General features: G+C 53.8%; 5 non-coding genes and 3 pseudogenes across 5 annotated transcripts; all 8 read left to right on the top strand.

Moving 5' to 3' along the window:
• Nucleotides 1-1,532: 1,532 nt before the first annotated feature.
• LOC133106456 (U2 spliceosomal RNA) lies at nt 1,533-1,712 on the top strand (annotated as a pseudogene).
• Nucleotides 1,713-2,076: 364 nt separating this feature from the next.
• LOC133106020 (U5 spliceosomal RNA) lies at nt 2,077-2,193 on the top strand. Its single transcript, XR_009704200.1, has one exon. It is a non-coding gene; the product is annotated as a U5 spliceosomal RNA (small nuclear RNA).
• An 807-nt stretch (nt 2,194-3,000) lies between these two features.
• LOC133106445 (U2 spliceosomal RNA) lies at nt 3,001-3,213 on the top strand (annotated as a pseudogene).
• Nucleotides 3,214-3,585: 372 nt separating this feature from the next.
• LOC133106019 (U5 spliceosomal RNA) lies at nt 3,586-3,702 on the top strand. Its single transcript, XR_009704199.1, has one exon. It is a non-coding gene; the product is annotated as a U5 spliceosomal RNA (small nuclear RNA).
• Nucleotides 3,703-9,009: 5,307 nt separating this feature from the next.
• Nucleotides 9,010-9,181, top strand: LOC133106354 (U2 spliceosomal RNA; annotated as a pseudogene).
• Nucleotides 9,182-9,545: 364 nt separating this feature from the next.
• On the top strand, nt 9,546-9,662 carry LOC133106018 (U5 spliceosomal RNA). Its single transcript, XR_009704198.1, has one exon. It is a non-coding gene; the product is annotated as a U5 spliceosomal RNA (small nuclear RNA).
• An 854-nt stretch (nt 9,663-10,516) lies between these two features.
• Nucleotides 10,517-10,699, top strand: LOC133106491 (U2 spliceosomal RNA). Its single transcript, XR_009704515.1, has one exon. It is a non-coding gene; the product is annotated as a U2 spliceosomal RNA (small nuclear RNA).
• A 372-nt stretch (nt 10,700-11,071) lies between these two features.
• LOC133106017 (U5 spliceosomal RNA) lies at nt 11,072-11,188 on the top strand. Its single transcript, XR_009704197.1, has one exon. It is a non-coding gene; the product is annotated as a U5 spliceosomal RNA (small nuclear RNA).
• The last annotated feature ends 5,003 nt before the right edge of the window (nt 11,189-16,191 follow it).

Raw genomic sequence — 16,191 nt, 5'->3', positions numbered from 1 at the left:
TGTTTTTGGAGGGGGACGGGAGTGTGCGGAGGGCAATGGAGGTGGTGGGGGACTTTGCCAGGGGGGCGGGGGCTTCTGTTAACCTGGCAAAGTCCACCATGAAGTATTTAGGGGCGTGGAAGGGTAGAAGGGATGGACAGTGTGGGCTGCAGGTAAGTATAGGGCCAGTGAGGGTCCTGGGGGTAGAGTTTGGAGAGGGAGACAGGCGGGACGCAGTGAGGAACTGGGAGAAGAGGGTGGCGGATGTGAAGGCCAAATTAGGCCTCTGGTCAACACGCCGGCTCACACTGTCCGGGAGGGTGTTAGCGGTAAAGGCCGACATTTTTCCGTTTTTAGTTTATTTGTCGTATGTTTTTCCTTTGCCCGTGCGGCTTAAGAGGGAGCTGGTGCGGGCGGTGTTCAAGTTTTTGTGGGGGGGGGGTTACGAGTATATAAGGAGAGAGGTAATGTATATGGCGGTGGAGGAGGGAGGGAGGGATGTGTTACATGTTCCGCTTAAGTTAGATGTGTTGTTTTTTTGTAATTTGTGTGTTTCCTTGGTTTCCCCGGTTTGTCATAAGTTTCAGTATTTTGTTCGTTTTTGGTTTTCGTCCTGTGTGCGGTTTCTGGTGGGGTGGGACAACAGGGTGCCGAGGGGGCAGGTGGCCCCTGCTCATTATGCGCAGGTGGGGCGCTGGGCCAAGAGGCACAAGGAGTGTGCAGACAAGGGGCTGGTGCTGCAGCACAGGGCCCTGTACAAGGCCTTAAAGGCGCGGCTGAGGCCTGTGGGGGGGACAGGAGTGCCGGTGGGGCGGGAGGTCTGGGCGGCTATCCAGCCAAAGGGCCTGGAGAACCGCCTAAGGGACCTGAACTGGCTGGTGGCCTACGGGAGGCTGCCGGTGAGGGACGTCCTGTACCGGCACGGGCTGACCCAGAACAGGTTCTGTCCCAGGGAGGGCTGTGGGAGGGAGGAGGAGACCGTGGCCCATGTCTTCTGGGGCTGCCCCTTTGCCCAGGAGGTGTGGCAGCTGATGGGGAGGAGGTACAGGAGCATAAGGGGGGTGACACGGGAGGGAGTGTTGTGTGGAGAGGGGTTGGGGAGGGAGAAGGGGAGGGCCAGGTTTCAGACACTGCTGCTGCTGAGCCTGGCGAAGCAGAAGCTGTGGGGGGCGCGGGGGGAGAGGGGGGCGGTGAAGACGGGGTGGACAGGGAGGGGGGTGGTGCGGATGGTGGAGGCGGAGGTGGAGCGGCGCTTCGGATGGGAGGTGCTGAGCTGGGGATTCCACGCTGCATGGGAGCGATGGAAGGGGGTGATATAAGGGTTTTTGAGGGGTTTGGTTGTGGTTCTGCTTTTGTTTCTGTTCTTGGTTGTGTTGCTGGTTTCTGTTCTGTTTTTGTTTGTTTTGAAATGTGTTTGTACAGTGGGAATGTGTTGGGACTTTAGGGGAGGGGGTGGTTTTGAGTTTACTTTTGTCAAGACGATGTGATTTGGGTTTTGTTGTTCAGTGTTGTAAGGGAATGTGATGTGTAATGTGTTTGGTGCGGACCAATAAATTAATTTAAATACAAAAAAAAAAAAATCTGTTCTTATCAGTTTAATATCTGATACGTCCCCTATCAGGGGACTATATATTAAACGGATTTTTGGCACAGGGAGTCGGAGAAGGAGCTTGCTCCGTCCGCTTCAAGCATCGACCCGTTATTGCAGTGCGTTCGGGAACGGTGCGCCTCTCCAAGTTTTGTGCAAAAAAAGGTTGTGTTTTGTTGTCCTTTACTAGGTGGGTGGGTTGCCCTGTTCTTCCCCCTGTTTGTTTGTTTGTTTGTTTGTTTGTTTTTTTTTGTATGTATGTAAATTGTGTTGTAAATAGGGTGAATATGTGCCCTTGTTGTAAGTGTGCTTGCCTCTGTTTTTTAGCAAAATGATGTAGTTTTCTGTGCGGGACGTAACTGTTTGTTGTCATTGCGCTGTCTCGCTTTTCCCACCTTCCCTCTCGGATTGTCTGTCTGTCCGGCCGGCTGGCGGCAGTGGCAACCCCGGGTCAGTGGGAGTGGCTGGGAAGGGGGCCGGAGGCGCCTGGTGCGCTGAAAGGTCACATTTCGCTCGGGTTTCTCTTCAGCACGCACAAATCTTTCGCCTTTTACTAAAGATTTCCGTGGAGAGGAACGCACCTGAGTTTGTGCTATTTTTGGATGCTCCGTCCACAGGGCGGGGCAACTTCGAACGGTTTAAGGACAGACGGCAATGTGCGACAGGTATGCGGGTTGCTTGCGAGTCGCCGACTTGCTCGTTTCTGGCTTATCGCCTGCTTGCCGCGTGCGATCGATGCCCCGCTCGCTAAATAGCTTTGGTCGCTGCCTAGAGAGCAGCTATTCGGTAAGTGACTCGGTAGTAAGTACGTCACAGCGTACTCGGTATGTGTCGAGTGTTTTTGGCGGCTGTGCCTGCCAGTGGAGGACAGTGGATCTTGGTGGGAGGAGCCAGCTGAGTCCGGTCGTTACGGTAGCTCGCCGACCGGCCAGTCAGTGCGTGCGCAGGGTTCTTGGGAAGGCGGGGAGGGGGGCCGGCCCCTGGGCCAGGTGGCGTCTGCCCCGAGCGCGGTCCGGGGCCACCGGGAGGGCGCCGTCGGCAGGGGCCCGTTTGCGGTTATCGCTTCTCGGCCTTTTGGCTAAGATCAAGGGTAAGATCCATGATGGTTCATGGATCCCCTAGGGTCTCTGCCGGAGGTCTGGAGCGTACTCCACCTGCTCTCAAGCCAGGCTTCGGCCTGGTGGTGAGGAGCGATCGGGGGTTTTTTAGGTTCCCCCTGATAGACTAGTACCCTTCGGGGTTAGAAATGTACCCTTCGGGGCCTGAATTGAACCCTTCGGGGTTATCTGATTGGATTTATTGCTACTGGAAATTGGATTTGGATATGGATTGACTTGGATTTTGATTCGGACAACGGCGTTGTTGTACATATGTGAATAGGCTTACTTAGAGTAGATTTAATAATAAAAAGGTAAAACTCTTAGCCAACGCTAATGCCTTGACTTTGAGCTTCACCACAAAAAAAAAAAAAAAAAAAAAAAAAATAAATAAAATCTGTTCTTATCAGTTTAATATCTGATACGTCCCCTATCAGGGGACTATATATTAAACGGATTTTTGGCACAGGGAGTCGGAGAAGGAGCTTGCTCCGTCCGCTTCAAGCATCGACCCGTTATTGCAGTGCGTTCGGGAACGGTGCGCCTCTCCAAGTTTTGTGCAAAAAAAGGTTGTGTTTTGTTGTCCTTTACTAGGTGGGTGGGTTGCCCTGTTCTTCCCCCTGTTTGTTTGTTTGTTTGTTTGTTTGTTTGTTTGTTTTTTTTTGTATGTATGTAAATTGTGTTGTAAATAGGGTGAATATGTGCCCTTGTTGTAAGTGTGCTTGCCTCTGTTTTTTAGCAAAATGATGTAGTTTTCTGTGCGGGACGTAACTGTTTGTTGTCATTGCGCTGTCTCGCTTTTCCCACCTTCCCTCTCGGATTGTCTGTCTGTCCGGCCGGCTGGCGGCAGTGGCAACCCCGGGTCAGTGGGAGTGGCTGGGAAGGGGGCCGGAGGCGCCTGGTGCGCTGAAAGGTCACATTTCGCTCGGGTTTCTCTTCAGCACGCACAAATCTTTCGCCTTTTACTAAAGATTTCCGTGGAGAGGAACGCACCTGAGTTTGTGCTATTTTTGGATGCTCCGTCCACAGGGCGGGGCAACTTCGAACGGTTTAAGGACAGACGGCAATGTGCGACAGGTATGCGGGTTGCTTGCGAGTCGCCGACTTGCTCGTTTCTGGCTTATCGCCTGCTTGCCGCGTGCGATCGATGCCCCGCTCGCTAAATAGCTTTGGTCGCTGCCTAGAGAGCAGCTATTCGGTAAGTGACTCGGTAGTAAGTACGTCACAGCGTACTCGGTATGTGTCGAGTGTTTTTGGCGGCTGTGCCTGCCAGTGGAGGACAGTGGATCTTGGTGGGAGGAGCCAGCTGAGTCCGGTCGTTACGGTAGCTCGCCGACCGGCCAGTCAGTGCGTGCGCAGGGTTCTTGGGAAGGCGGGGAGGGGGGCCGGCCCCTGGGCCAGGTGGCGTCTGCCCCGAGCGCGGTCCGGGGCCACCGGGAGGGCGCCGTCGGCAGGGGCCCGTTTGCGGTTATCGCTTCTCGGCCTTTTGGCTAAGATCAAGATTCTGAGCAAAGCAGAGATAATTTTGAAGATGGCTGGAGTTTGGAGAGTGGTGCGGAATACTGTGCGAGCAAAGTGGACGGGGAGTGCTGGAGCTATGCCCCAGAGAGAGGTGTTCATCAAGAGCTTTGTGTTGGGGAAATTTTCTCTGACTGAGAAGGAGGTGCTGGGCATTCAGCGAAATGGACGGGAGGAGTATTTTGACCTCGCCTTCCGAACACCCTGGTTGTTCCAAGAGTTCCTGTGTCGATGCAAGGCTATGGAAGATCTGGGCCCCTTCGAGATAGAGTCTCTAGAGCGGAGGAACCACAGGGTCATCGTCATAAACATGTATGACATGAACCTTCCTGACGAGAACGTGACGAGGTTCCTTGAGCGGTATTCCAGGGTGGTGGCAGGACCAAGGCTGCGCAGGGACTCCTACGGCTTCTGGAACGGGCAGCGAGTGTATGAGGTGCTTCTGAAGGAGGATGAGCACGGGTATGAGGGGTATTTCCATCCGCCGGCCCTGTGCAACATAGATGGGGTAAGGGGGCACCTCATGTACTCCAGGCAGCCCCCGTTCTGTAGGAGGTGTATGGAGGTGGGGCACACCGACCAGGAGTGCGAGACGGTCGTGTGCCACAATTGCGGGAGGAGGGGGCACATGGCGGTCGAATGCCAGGACCCAAAGGTGTGTAATCTCTGCGGGTCGAAGGAGCATTTCATGCGCACCTGTCCGGAGAGGCGTCGTACCTACGCCGAGGCAGCAGGTGGTTCTGAGAGAGCCGAGCCGAGGCCAGGGCCACCAGCGCAGGAGCAGCAGGAGGCCGAGAGGGTGGAGGTGCAGCCAGCGGCGGAGACGCAGAAGGAAAAGGAGGCCGGGGGAGCTGAGCCGGAACCAGCAACAGGGCCTGTAGTGGAGGAGAAGCCTGAGGAGGGGCAGCGGGAGCTGGGAGGCGATACGGAGCAGAGCGAGCCGTCTGGGTCGGGGGTGGCAGGTACCTCCAGGGAGGTCAGTGTGGTGCAGGACACTGACCTGGAGGACATACTCACTGCCGACGAGGACAGTGAGGGCTCTGTGTGCAGTATGGAGGAAGAGGTGGAGATACGTGGGGCCAAGAGGAAGCAGGTGGTGGAGAAGGCCGGGGTGGTGGCTAGGAAGGCCGCCAAGAAGAAGGGCAAGTCTCTGGACTGGGCTGAGGAGGGGGAGCTCATGGATACTCCCGATGACGCCACATTGGTAAAGGGGACTGAGGCTTTTGCCCAAAGTTTGGGCCTGCAGTGAGTGAGGCCTGTGTTGCAATTTTGGTTTGGTCATGGCAGACAAAATTTTTATTTCATTGAACACAAGGGGACTTAAAGACCGGGGTAAGAGGCAAGCTCTTTTTTATTCTTTACGTTCTGTGCCCTTTTCTGTTTGTTTTTTACAAGAGTGCCATTTGGCGGGAGGGAAGGAGGTAATATCTTTAGTTAAAGAGTGGAATTTAGGGATTTCTGTTTGGAGTGTTGGGAATGTGTTTGCTGATGGTTTAGGTATTTTGTTTAAAGAGGGAGGGATTTTTATTGAGGAATTTGTATCTATTGTACCAGGCAGGCTCTTGTGTGTCGATGTTATTTGGGGGGGTAAAAAGTTTAGGTTTTTAAATGTTTATTCTCCGTGTAATATAACGGAGAGATTTTCTTTTCTAAAATGTCTGCCAGTTCTGTTAATGACAAACAGGTGTGTGGTGTTAGGGGGGGATTTTAATTGTTCATTGGATGAGGGAGTGGTTGGGGGCAGGAGAGATTTTTCTGCTGTTTTTCTAAAAGAGTTATTGGTTAAGTTTAATTTGGTGGATGTGTTTAAGGAGGGTGGGTTTCAAGGGCCAGGATATACCTGGAGCAATACAAGGGGTATAAATAGGCGGCTGGATTATTTCTTTGTTTCTCAGGGGGAATCAGTTCATAAGTTCCAGGTGACACCGAGTTGGTCGTCAGATCATCAGATGATTAAATTTTCTTTGGGAAGGAGGGAGGAGCCTCGGGGGGAGGGAATTTGGAAATTTAATAATGGATTTTTAAAGGATAAGATTTTTGTTGAGCAATTTAGGGAGTTTTATTTGGGCTGGCAGGTTTTTAAATGTCGCTTTGAGTCAATCCTGGATTGGTGGGAGGTAGTGAAGGAGAGAGTTAGGGAGTTCTGTCAAGGGTATGGGAGGGCGAAGAGGAGGGAGGAGAGGGAGAGGGTTTGGCAGCTGCAGAGGGACCTGCAGTATTGGGCTGGGGTTGCCAACAGAGGAGGTGTGGTAGTATGGGAGGAGGTAAGTAGAATCAAGTCGGAAATTAAAGAGTATTATGTTGAGAGGGCGAGGAGGGTTTTGTTCATGGCCGGGGTGGAGAGGAGGGAGAAGGACGAGAAGGTGACAGCCTTCTTCTTTCGGAAGGCAAAGGAGAGGCAGGCGGCAGCAGCGATGGAGGTCTTGCTGACAGAGCAGGGGGGGGAGGTGACGGAGCAGCAGGACAAGTTGGATGCTGCTGTCAGGTATTATTCTCATTTATTTAGGGAGGCTGATAGGGATGTGGAAGAGGGAGATAGAATGGTGGAGCAGTTGTGGAGGAGAGTGGGGGAGGGGAAGCAGGAGGCTTTGGGGAGGGCACTCTCAAAGGAAGAGGTAAGGAGAGGCCTGTTTGGGATGAAGGGAGACAAGGCTCCAGGGAGGGACGGTATCCCAAAAGAATTATATGTTTGTTTTTGGGACATTATGGGGGAGGATTTAGTGGAGGTGTACAATGAAGTTGGGAGGGTTGGTTTATTACCATTTTCTATGAGGGAGGGAATTATTCATTTGATTTATAAGAAAGGAGACAAAAGGGAGTTGGGGAATTGGCGGCCTGTCACGCTGCTATGCGTGGATGCGAGGGTGTTGGGGAGGGTACTGGTCGACAGGGCTAGTGAGGTGATAGGGGAGGTGGTCTCTGGAGACCAGACATGTGCGGTTCCAGGTAGGTCAGGGATCCAAAATTTATTTGTGGTCAGGGATATGTTGAGTTGGGCACAGAGTAGGGGGGTAGGGGTTGGGGTTTTGAGTTTGGACCAGCAGAAGGCTTTCGATAGGGTAGATCATGGGTTTTTGTTTCAGGTTTTAGGAAGGATGAATTTTGGGGAGGGCTTTATTTCATGGGTTAAGATTTTGTATCGGGGGGTTTTTAGTAGGGTAAAATTAAATGGGAAACTGAGTGGTCCAGTAGTGCAGGGTAGGGGGGTTAGGCAGGGGTGCCCTCTGTCGCCACTTTTGTACGTTTTGTTTATTGAGCCATTGGCAGTGATGCTGAGGGAAGATAGGGCTTTTGTTGGGGTGCAGGTTCCAGGGGGCATGGGGAAGCCGATCAAAGTGCTCCAGTACGCCGATGACACCACAGTACTGGTGTCATGCGAAAGCGATATAGACCGGGCAATGGAGATTTTGAATAGGTATTGTAGGGGGACGGGGTCTTTGATTAACATGAACAAATCGGCCATTTTGTTTTCAGAGGGATGGATGGGGGGGACTGGGGGAAGGTATGGGATTGTTCGAAGTGGGGAGGAGGGGTTAAAAATTTTGGGGGTCCGGTTTTTGAAGGGGAGGTCAGACAATTTGAATTGGGAAGTGTGTTTGGGGAAGGTGGAAAGAAAACTTAATATATGGAGAAGCAGGGCTTTAACGGTGTCGGGGAAAGTCCTCGCAGTGAATGTCGATGTTTTCCCACAAGTTTTATACCTGGGGAGGGTTTTTCCAATGCCGGTGAGGTATAGGAGGAAACTTTTGAAATTAATTTTTTCTTTTATATGGGGGGGTAGGTATGAGCCCGTTAAGAGGGAGGTGATGTATCTCCCAGTGAGGGAGGGGGGGAGGAGCCTTATTAATATTCCTTTGAAGCTGGAAGTGTTGTTTTTGGAGGGGGTTTATCAAGTTTTAACGCGGGGAGATACACATAAGTGTTTTCATTTAGCTAAGTTGTGGGTTGGGACTGCGTTGAGATGGGTTACTGGGTGGGATAACAGGGGTCCGAGGGCAGAAGATGTGCCCTGGTATTATGAGAGGGCCATTTTATTTATGAGATTGAATAAAGTGCACATGACCAGGGAGAATCTGGAGGACCACAGGGAATTGTACAAGATGCTCCTGGGCGGGGTGGTGAGAGAGGAGGGGAAGATGCTGGCGGGGAAGGGGGTGGACTGGGGCGCTTTACAGGGGAAGGGGATGCCTAATCGGGTGAGGGACCTAAACTGGTTGGGGGCTCTTGGGAGGCTACCAGTGAGAGAGAGGCTCCACAGGTTTGGGACGGCAAGGTCAGCTCACTGCCCGAGAGGGTGTAACGAGGATGAGACTGTGGCTCATGTGTTCTGGGACTGTTTTTTTGCGAGGGCTTTTTGGGGGAGGGTTGATAAGAGCGGTGTTTTTCGTTGGTTGAGAGTGGGAATTTTGAGGGACTGGGTCCTGAAAGGGAACGGGTGGGGAGTTTTGACAGGGGAGAGGAGGAAGGTGGTGTGTCTATTGATGAGTTGGGGGAAGACAATGCTTTGGGACGCCAGGAATAAAAAGGTGGAGTTTCCATCAGACGTGACATCTAGTAGGCAGTGGTTCAGGGAGTGGGAGGGAAAAATTAAAAGAGAAGCAAAAATGTGCCTTCATAGGAGGGGTAAAGAGGAGTGGAGGGAGGTGTGGGAAAATATATTAGCGGTTTTGGGGGGGGTGGGGGGTACATGAGGGGATGTTGATGTGTTAGATAGGGTATATAGGGACGGGGTATGAGTGTAATGTTAAGTGAGTGGATGTCTAATGTTTAAGTTAGTATACGTAAGAATGTACATGATGTATAATGAGGTTATGAGATGGAATAAAGATCTTTAAAACAAAAAAAATCTGTTCTTATCAGTTTAATATCTGATACGTCCCCTATCAGGGGACTATATATTAAACGGATTTTTGGCACAGGGAGTCGGAGAAGGAGCTTGCTCCGTCCGCTTCAAGCATCGACCCGTTATTGCAGTGCGTTCGGGAACGGTGCGCCTCTCCAAGTTTTGTGCAAAAAAAGGTTGTGTTTTGTTGTCCTTTACTAGGTGGGTGGGTTGCCCTGTTCTTCCCCCTGTTTGTTTGTTTGTTTGTTTGTTTGTTTTTTTTTGTATGTATGTAAATTGTGTTGTAAATAGGGTGAATATGTGCCCTTGTTGTAAGTGTGCTTGCCTCTGTTTTTTAGCAAAATGATGTAGTTTTCTGTGCGGGACGTAACTGTTTGTTGTCATTGCGCTGTCTCGCTTTTCCCACCTTCCCTCTCGGATTGTCTGTCTGTCCGGCCGGCTGGCGGCAGTGGCAACCCCGGGTCAGTGGGAGTGGCTGGGAAGGGGGCCGGAGGCGCCTGGTGCGCTGAAAGGTCACATTTCGCTCGGGTTTCTCTTCAGCACGCACAAATCTTTCGCCTTTTACTAAAGATTTCCGTGGAGAGGAACGCACCTGAGTTTGTGCTATTTTTGGATGCTCCGTCCACAGGGCGGGGCAACTTCGAACGGTTTAAGGACAGACGGCAATGTGCGACAGGTATGCGGGTTGCTTGCGAGTCGCCGACTTGCTCGTTTCTGGCTTATCGCCTGCTTGCCGCGTGCGATCGATGCCCCGCTCGCTAAATAGCTTTGGTCGCTGCCTAGAGAGCAGCTATTCGGTAAGTGACTCGGTAGTAAGTACGTCACAGCGTACTCGGTATGTGTCGAGTGTTTTTGGCGGCTGTGCCTGCCAGTGGAGGACAGTGGATCTTGGTGGGAGGAGCCAGCTGAGTCCGGTCGTTACGGTAGCTCGCCGACCGGCCAGTCAGTGCGTGCGCAGGGTTCTTGGGAAGGCGGGGAGGGGGGCCGGCCCCTGGGCCAGGTGGCGTCTGCCCCGAGCGCGGTCCGGGGCCACCGGGAGGGCGCCGTCGGCAGGGGCCCGTTTGCGGTTATCGCTTCTCGGCCTTTTGGCTAAGATCAAGGGTAAGAGCCATGATGGTTCATGGTTCCCCTTGGGTCTCTGCCTTAGGCCTGGAGCTTGCCAGATCGGCTCTCAAGCCAGGCTTCGGCCTGGTGGTGAGGAGCGATCGGGGGGTTTTATTTTTTTCCCTCCTTATTGTATAGTTAGGACCCTACGGGGCTAGAGTAATACCCTACGGGGTTTGAGTTGTACCCTACGGGGTTTGAGTGAATACCCTACGGGGTTTAGCGGATTGGATTTATGGCTAAACGGGAATTTGGATTTGGACGGGGATTGATTTGGAGAGTGATTTGGATATGGTTGCGATTGTATATATGTATATAAGGAGTAGTTTAGAGGAGATTTAGTAAAAAAATAGGTAAAACTCTGAGCCAACGCTAAGGCCTTGACTCAGAGCTTCACCACAAAAAAAAAAAAAAAAATCTGTTCTTATCAGTTTAATATCTGATACGTCCCCTATCAGGGGACTATATATTAAACGGATTTTTGGCACAGGGAGTCGGAGAAGGAGCTTGCTCCGTCCGCTTCAAGCATCGACCCGTTATTGCAGTGCGTTCGGGAACGGTGCGCCTCTCCAAGTTTTGTGCAAAAAAAGGTTGTGTTTTGTTGTCCTTTACTAGGTGGGTGGGTTGCCCTGTTCTTCCCCCTGTTTGTTTGTTTGTTTGTTTGTTTGTTTGTTTGTTTTTTTTTGTATGTATGTAAATTGTGTTGTAAATAGGGTGAATATGTGCCCTTGTTGTAAGTGTGCTTGCCTCTGTTTTTTAGCAAAATGATGTAGTTTTCTGTGCGGGACGTAACTGTTTGTTGTCATTGCGCTGTCTCGCTTTTCCCACCTTCCCTCTCGGATTGTCTGTCTGTCCGGCCGGCTGGCGGCAGTGGCAACCCCGGGTCAGTGGGAGTGGCTGGGAAGGGGGCCGGAGGCGCCTGGTGCGCTGAAAGGTCACATTTCGCTCGGGTTTCTCTTCAGCACGCACAAATCTTTCGCCTTTTACTAAAGATTTCCGTGGAGAGGAACGCACCTGAGTTTGTGCTATTTTTGGATGCTCCGTCCACAGGGCGGGGCAACTTCGAACGGTTTAAGGACAGACGGCAATGTGCGACAGGTATGCGGGTTGCTTGCGAGTCGCCGACTTGCTCGTTTCTGGCTTATCGCCTGCTTGCCGCGTGCGATCGATGCCCCGCTCGCTAAATAGCTTTGGTCGCTGCCTAGAGAGCAGCTATTCGGTAAGTGACTCGGTAGTAAGTACGTCACAGCGTACTCGGTATGTGTCGAGTGTTTTTGGCGGCTGTGCCTGCCAGTGGAGGACAGTGGATCTTGGTGGGAGGAGCCAGCTGAGTCCGGTCGTTACGGTAGCTCGCCGACCGGCCAGTCAGTGCGTGCGCAGGGTTCTTGGGAAGGCGGGGAGGGGGGCCGGCCCCTGGGCCAGGTGGCGTCTGCCCCGAGCGCGGTCCGGGGCCACCGGGAGGGCGCCGTCGGCAGGGGCCCGTTTGCGGTTATCGCTTCTCGGCCTTTTGGCTAAGATCAAGTGGATTGTGGTAGATAGAAGCGAAAGTAAGTATGTCATCGAGCAACTGGAGAGCCGTAAGGAATACTGCAAGGGTGAAATGGGCAGGGGCCCCAGGGAGCATGCCCCAGAGGGAAGATTTTGTGAAGAGTTTTGTGTTGGAGAAGTTCTCTCTGTCAGAGAGGGATATTCTGGGCATCCAGAGGAACGGGAGAGAGGAGTTTGTCGACATGGCCTTCAGAGGACCAGAAGCATTCCAGGCATTCATGGAGAGATGCAAGAGGGAAGACCTGGGGCCGTGGAGAGTGGAGTCCATGGAGAGGAGGAACCACAGGGTGGTGATTATAAACCTGTTCGACATGAACGTGCCGGACGAGGCGGTCGGGAGGTACCTGGAGAGGTACGCCAGGGTGGTGGCCGGACCCAGATACCGGAGGGACGTCTTTGGCTTCTGGAATGGCCAGAGGGTGTACGAGGTCCTGCTGCGGGAGAGTGACCACGGCTACGAGGGCTACCTCCATCCTCCGGCCCTCTGCACGGTCGAGGGAGTGAAGGGCCACATCTCCTATTCTCGGCAACCTCCTTTTTGTCGGAGGTGCATGGAGGTGGGGCACGTCGACGCGGGGTGCAGGTCGGTGGTGTGCCACAACTGCCGGCAGCGAGGGCACATGGCGGTCGAATGCAAGGAGCCGCGCACCTGCAACGTATGTGGCTCCGGGGAGCACCTCATGAGGGCATGCCCTGAGCGGCGCCGCACCTACGCCGATGCAGCCAGGGAGAGAGCAGCACCTACACCAGGGCCAGCGGGGGTGGAGAGGCCTGCACCAGGCCCAACAGAGGCTGTGAGGCCTACATCAGGCCCAACAGAGGCAGACGGGCCTACACCAGGCCCAAAGGAGGCGGAGAGGCCTACATCAGGCCCGGCGAGGGCTGAGAGGCCTGCATCAGGCCCGGCAGAGGCTGAGGGGCCTATACCAGGCCCAAAGGAGGCAGAGGGGCCTACACCAGGCCCAGCGGAGGTGGAGGGGCCTACACCAGGCCCGAGGGAGGCGGAGGAGCCTACACCAGGCCCAGCGGGGCCTAGCACCGAGGAGGGCCCGATCCCAGACACAGATCTGGGTCCCGACAGCATGGAGGGGAGGGAGACGGCGGAGGAAGGCAGCGACGACTCCGACATGGAGTTGTCCATGGAGGAGGATGCCGTCATCAGGCTGAGGGGAGAGAAGAGGAAGGAGAGGCCTGAGATGGCTGGAGCTCCACCGGGTGGGAGGCAGGCTAAGGCCAGGGCCCCTACCGAAGCCATGGCGAGGCCCAAGGACTGGGCCGAAGAGGTGGAGAAGGAGATGGGGAGTGCGGAGGCTCCGCTGCCAACGGATCCGAGGGTGGCCATGGAGAAGATTTTCGGACGGAGGTAGGCCGGAGGCCAATAATTACTTTAATACAGGAATGGAGAGGATTTTCATGTCTCTAAATGCCAGGGGCATAAGGGAACGGGACAAAAGAGTGGGACTGTTTTTATCATTGAAAGAGGTCCCTTTTGATGTATGTTTCCTGCAGGAATGCCATTTGGGAGGGGGGAAGGACGTGGCTGTGTTTAGAAGGGATTGGGTTTTGGGGCCTTCAATCTGGTCAGTGGGAAATGTACATGCGGATGGCTTGGGGATTTTGTTTAAGGGAAGGGGGGTTATGGTGGAGGAATTCCTGACCGTAGTCCCAGGAAAGCTCCTGTGTGTGGATGTTTTGTGGGGGGGGGAGAAACTGCGGCTCATAAATGTACATGCCCCGTGCAACATTTCTGAGCGTTTGGTTTTTTTTAAGTTGTTGCCGGATTTGTTGGCCACGAACAGAGGTATAATTTTGGGAGGGGATTTTAATGTGGCTGTGGACGAAGGGATAGTGGGAGGAAGGAGGGATTTTTCTGTTAGTTATTTAGAAAAAGAGATTTTAGTTAGGTTTTCTTTGTTTGATGGGTTTAGGCAAAATGGCCGACAGGGGGAGGGGTTTACATGGGCGAACTCCAGGGGCTGTAGGAGAAGGCTGGATTATTTTTTTGTGTCAAAGGAGTTTAAGTTAAAAAATTTTGTGCTGTTGCCAAGCTGGTCCTCCGACCATTGCGCGATAAAATGCATTATAGAGGGAGGGGAACGGGAGAAAAGCAGGACGTGGAGCTTCAATGCAGAACTCCTGGAAGATGCGGTGTTTGTGGAGCAGTTTGCAGAGTTTTATTTGGGGTGGAAGGCCTTCAAAGCCCAATTTTCCTGTATCCTGGAGTGGTGGGAGGTGGTGAAGCAAAGGGTGAGGGAGTTCTGTGTGGCCTACGGTATAGCGAAGAGGAGGGAAGAGAGAGAGAGGGTGTGGGCACTGCAGAGCGAGTTGCAATACTGGGTGGGGCTGGCAAACAGGGGAGGGAGGGTAAGGACAGAGGAGGTCAAGGCCTTAAAAGAGAGCATAAAGGCACATTATATAGGGAAAGCAAGGCGGTTTGCCTTCCTGGCAAGAGTGGAGAGGAGGGAAAGGGATGAAAAGGTGACGCCTTTCTTTTTTAAAGCGGTGAGGGAGCGCCAAAATGATGGATGGATAGAGGCGATAATGACAGGCCAGGGGGAGGTTAGGGAGCAAGAGGAGAAGCTGGACGCAGCAGCGCGTTTCTACTCTGTGCTGTTTGGGAGAGAGGAGAGGGACACAGAGGAGGGGGACAGGCTGGTAGGGAAGCTCTGGAGGAAGGTAAGGGAGGGACAGCAGGAGGCCCTGGGGGGGAAGATAGGTCAGGATGAGGTAAGGAAGGCCTTGTTCTCCCTAAAAGTGGGGAGGACTCCAGGGAGGGACGGGATCACCAGGGAGTTGTACACCCACTTCTGGGGAATAATGGCCGAGGATTTGGCGGAGGTTTTGAACCGGGTGGGAGAAGTGGGGAAAATGCCCCTATCTATGAGGGAGGGGGTAATAAACCTTTTGTTTAAGAAGGGAGAGAGAGCAGATCTGGGGAACTGGCGGCCAGTCACACTCCTCTGCACCGACTACAAGGTGCTGGGGAAGGTGATGGCTAACAGGGCCAAGGGGGTGCTGGGGGAGGTTCTGGGGCCGGATCAAACCTGTGCGGTCCCAGGAAGGATGGGGTCCCAGAACTTGATCTTGCTGAGGGATGTGCTGAGCTGGGCGAGGAGCAGGAAAGTGGGGGTAGGGGTGATAGGTTTGGACCAGCAGAAGGCGTTCGACCGGGTGGACCATGCCTTCCTGGTGCAGGTGCTGGGCAGGATGGGGTTCGGGGAGGGCTTTATCGCCTGGGTGAGGACCCTCTACAACGGGGCCTTCAGCCGGGTGAGGGTGAATGGAGCCCTGAGCGCGCAGGTGAGGCAGGGTAGGGGGGTGAGGCAGGGGTGTCCTTTGTCCCCGCTTTTGTACGTATGCGTCATAGAGCCCCTGGCGGAGCTGATGCGGCAGGACAGGGAGTTCAGGGGCCTGCAAATCCCAGGCAGCGGGGGGGAGAGGGTAAAGGTGCTGCAGTATGCAGACGACACCACTGTAGTCGTCTCCTCAGACGGAGACATAGGGAGGGTCATGGGCCTGGTGGGCCAGTACTGTAGGGGGTCGGGGTCAAAAATAAATCAGAGCAAGTCGGCAGTGATGGTGACCGAGGGATGGAGAGGGGGAAGGGGGGAGGAGCAGGGCCTGGCAGCGTGCGAGGACGGGATGAAGGTGCTGGGGGTTCGATTCAGCAGGGAAAGGGCGGATAGGCTGAATTGGCAGCAGTGCCTGGAAAAGATAAAGAGGAGGGTGGGCTTGTGGAGGGCGAGAGCGTTGACTCTGACAGGTAAGGTATTGGTGGTGAAGGCAGACTTGTTGCCACAGTTAATTTATTTAGGGAAAGTGTTTCCGATACCGGCGGTGTGCAGGGTGAGGCTGAACCGGCTGATTTTTAATTTCTTGTGGGGAGGGCGGTTGGAGCCGGTAAAGCGGGATGTGTTGTTTTTGCCGGTGGAGAAAGGGGGAAGAGGCCTAGTGGACGTGGGCCTAAAGCTGGATGTTCTAAATCTAAAGAGCATTGTCGACACACTGGTGGGAGAGGAGGGCCACAAGTGCCGGCACCTCATGAGGATGTGGGTGGGGACGGCCATGAGGGAGCTGGTGGGGTGGGACAACAGAGGGCCGAGGGCAGAGGACACCCCGTGGTACTATACAAGGGCAATGATGGTCTGGAGGGAAAATAGAGAGCTCATCAGGGCACAGGGGTTACAGGACCATAGAGCCCTATATAATGCGATCCTGGGTAGGAGGACGAGGGAGGCAGAGAGGGAGGTGGAAAGGTGTGGAGGGCAGTGGAGGTGGTTGACGGCCAGGTGGCTCCCAAACCGGGCAGGAGACCTCAACTGGCTGGGAGGCCTGGGAAGATTACCAGTGAGGGAGAGGATGTATAGGGCTGGCACTGCCAGGAGTCCGCTGTGTCCCAGGGGCTGTGGGAGGGAGGAGACGGGAGGGCACGCCCTATGGGAATGCCCTTTCGCAAGAGTGTTCTGGGGAAGGGCAAACAGGGGGGTGTTTCTCCCGGTATGGGCCACAGCAGT

Source organism: Conger conger, chromosome 12, assembly GCF_963514075.1.
Source record: "Conger conger chromosome 12, fConCon1.1, whole genome shotgun sequence".
Taxonomy (NCBI): domain Eukaryota; kingdom Metazoa; phylum Chordata; class Actinopteri; order Anguilliformes; family Congridae; genus Conger; species Conger conger.
Note: the sequence above shows the minus strand (reverse complement) of the source record. Positions and strands in the feature narration are given on the sequence as shown.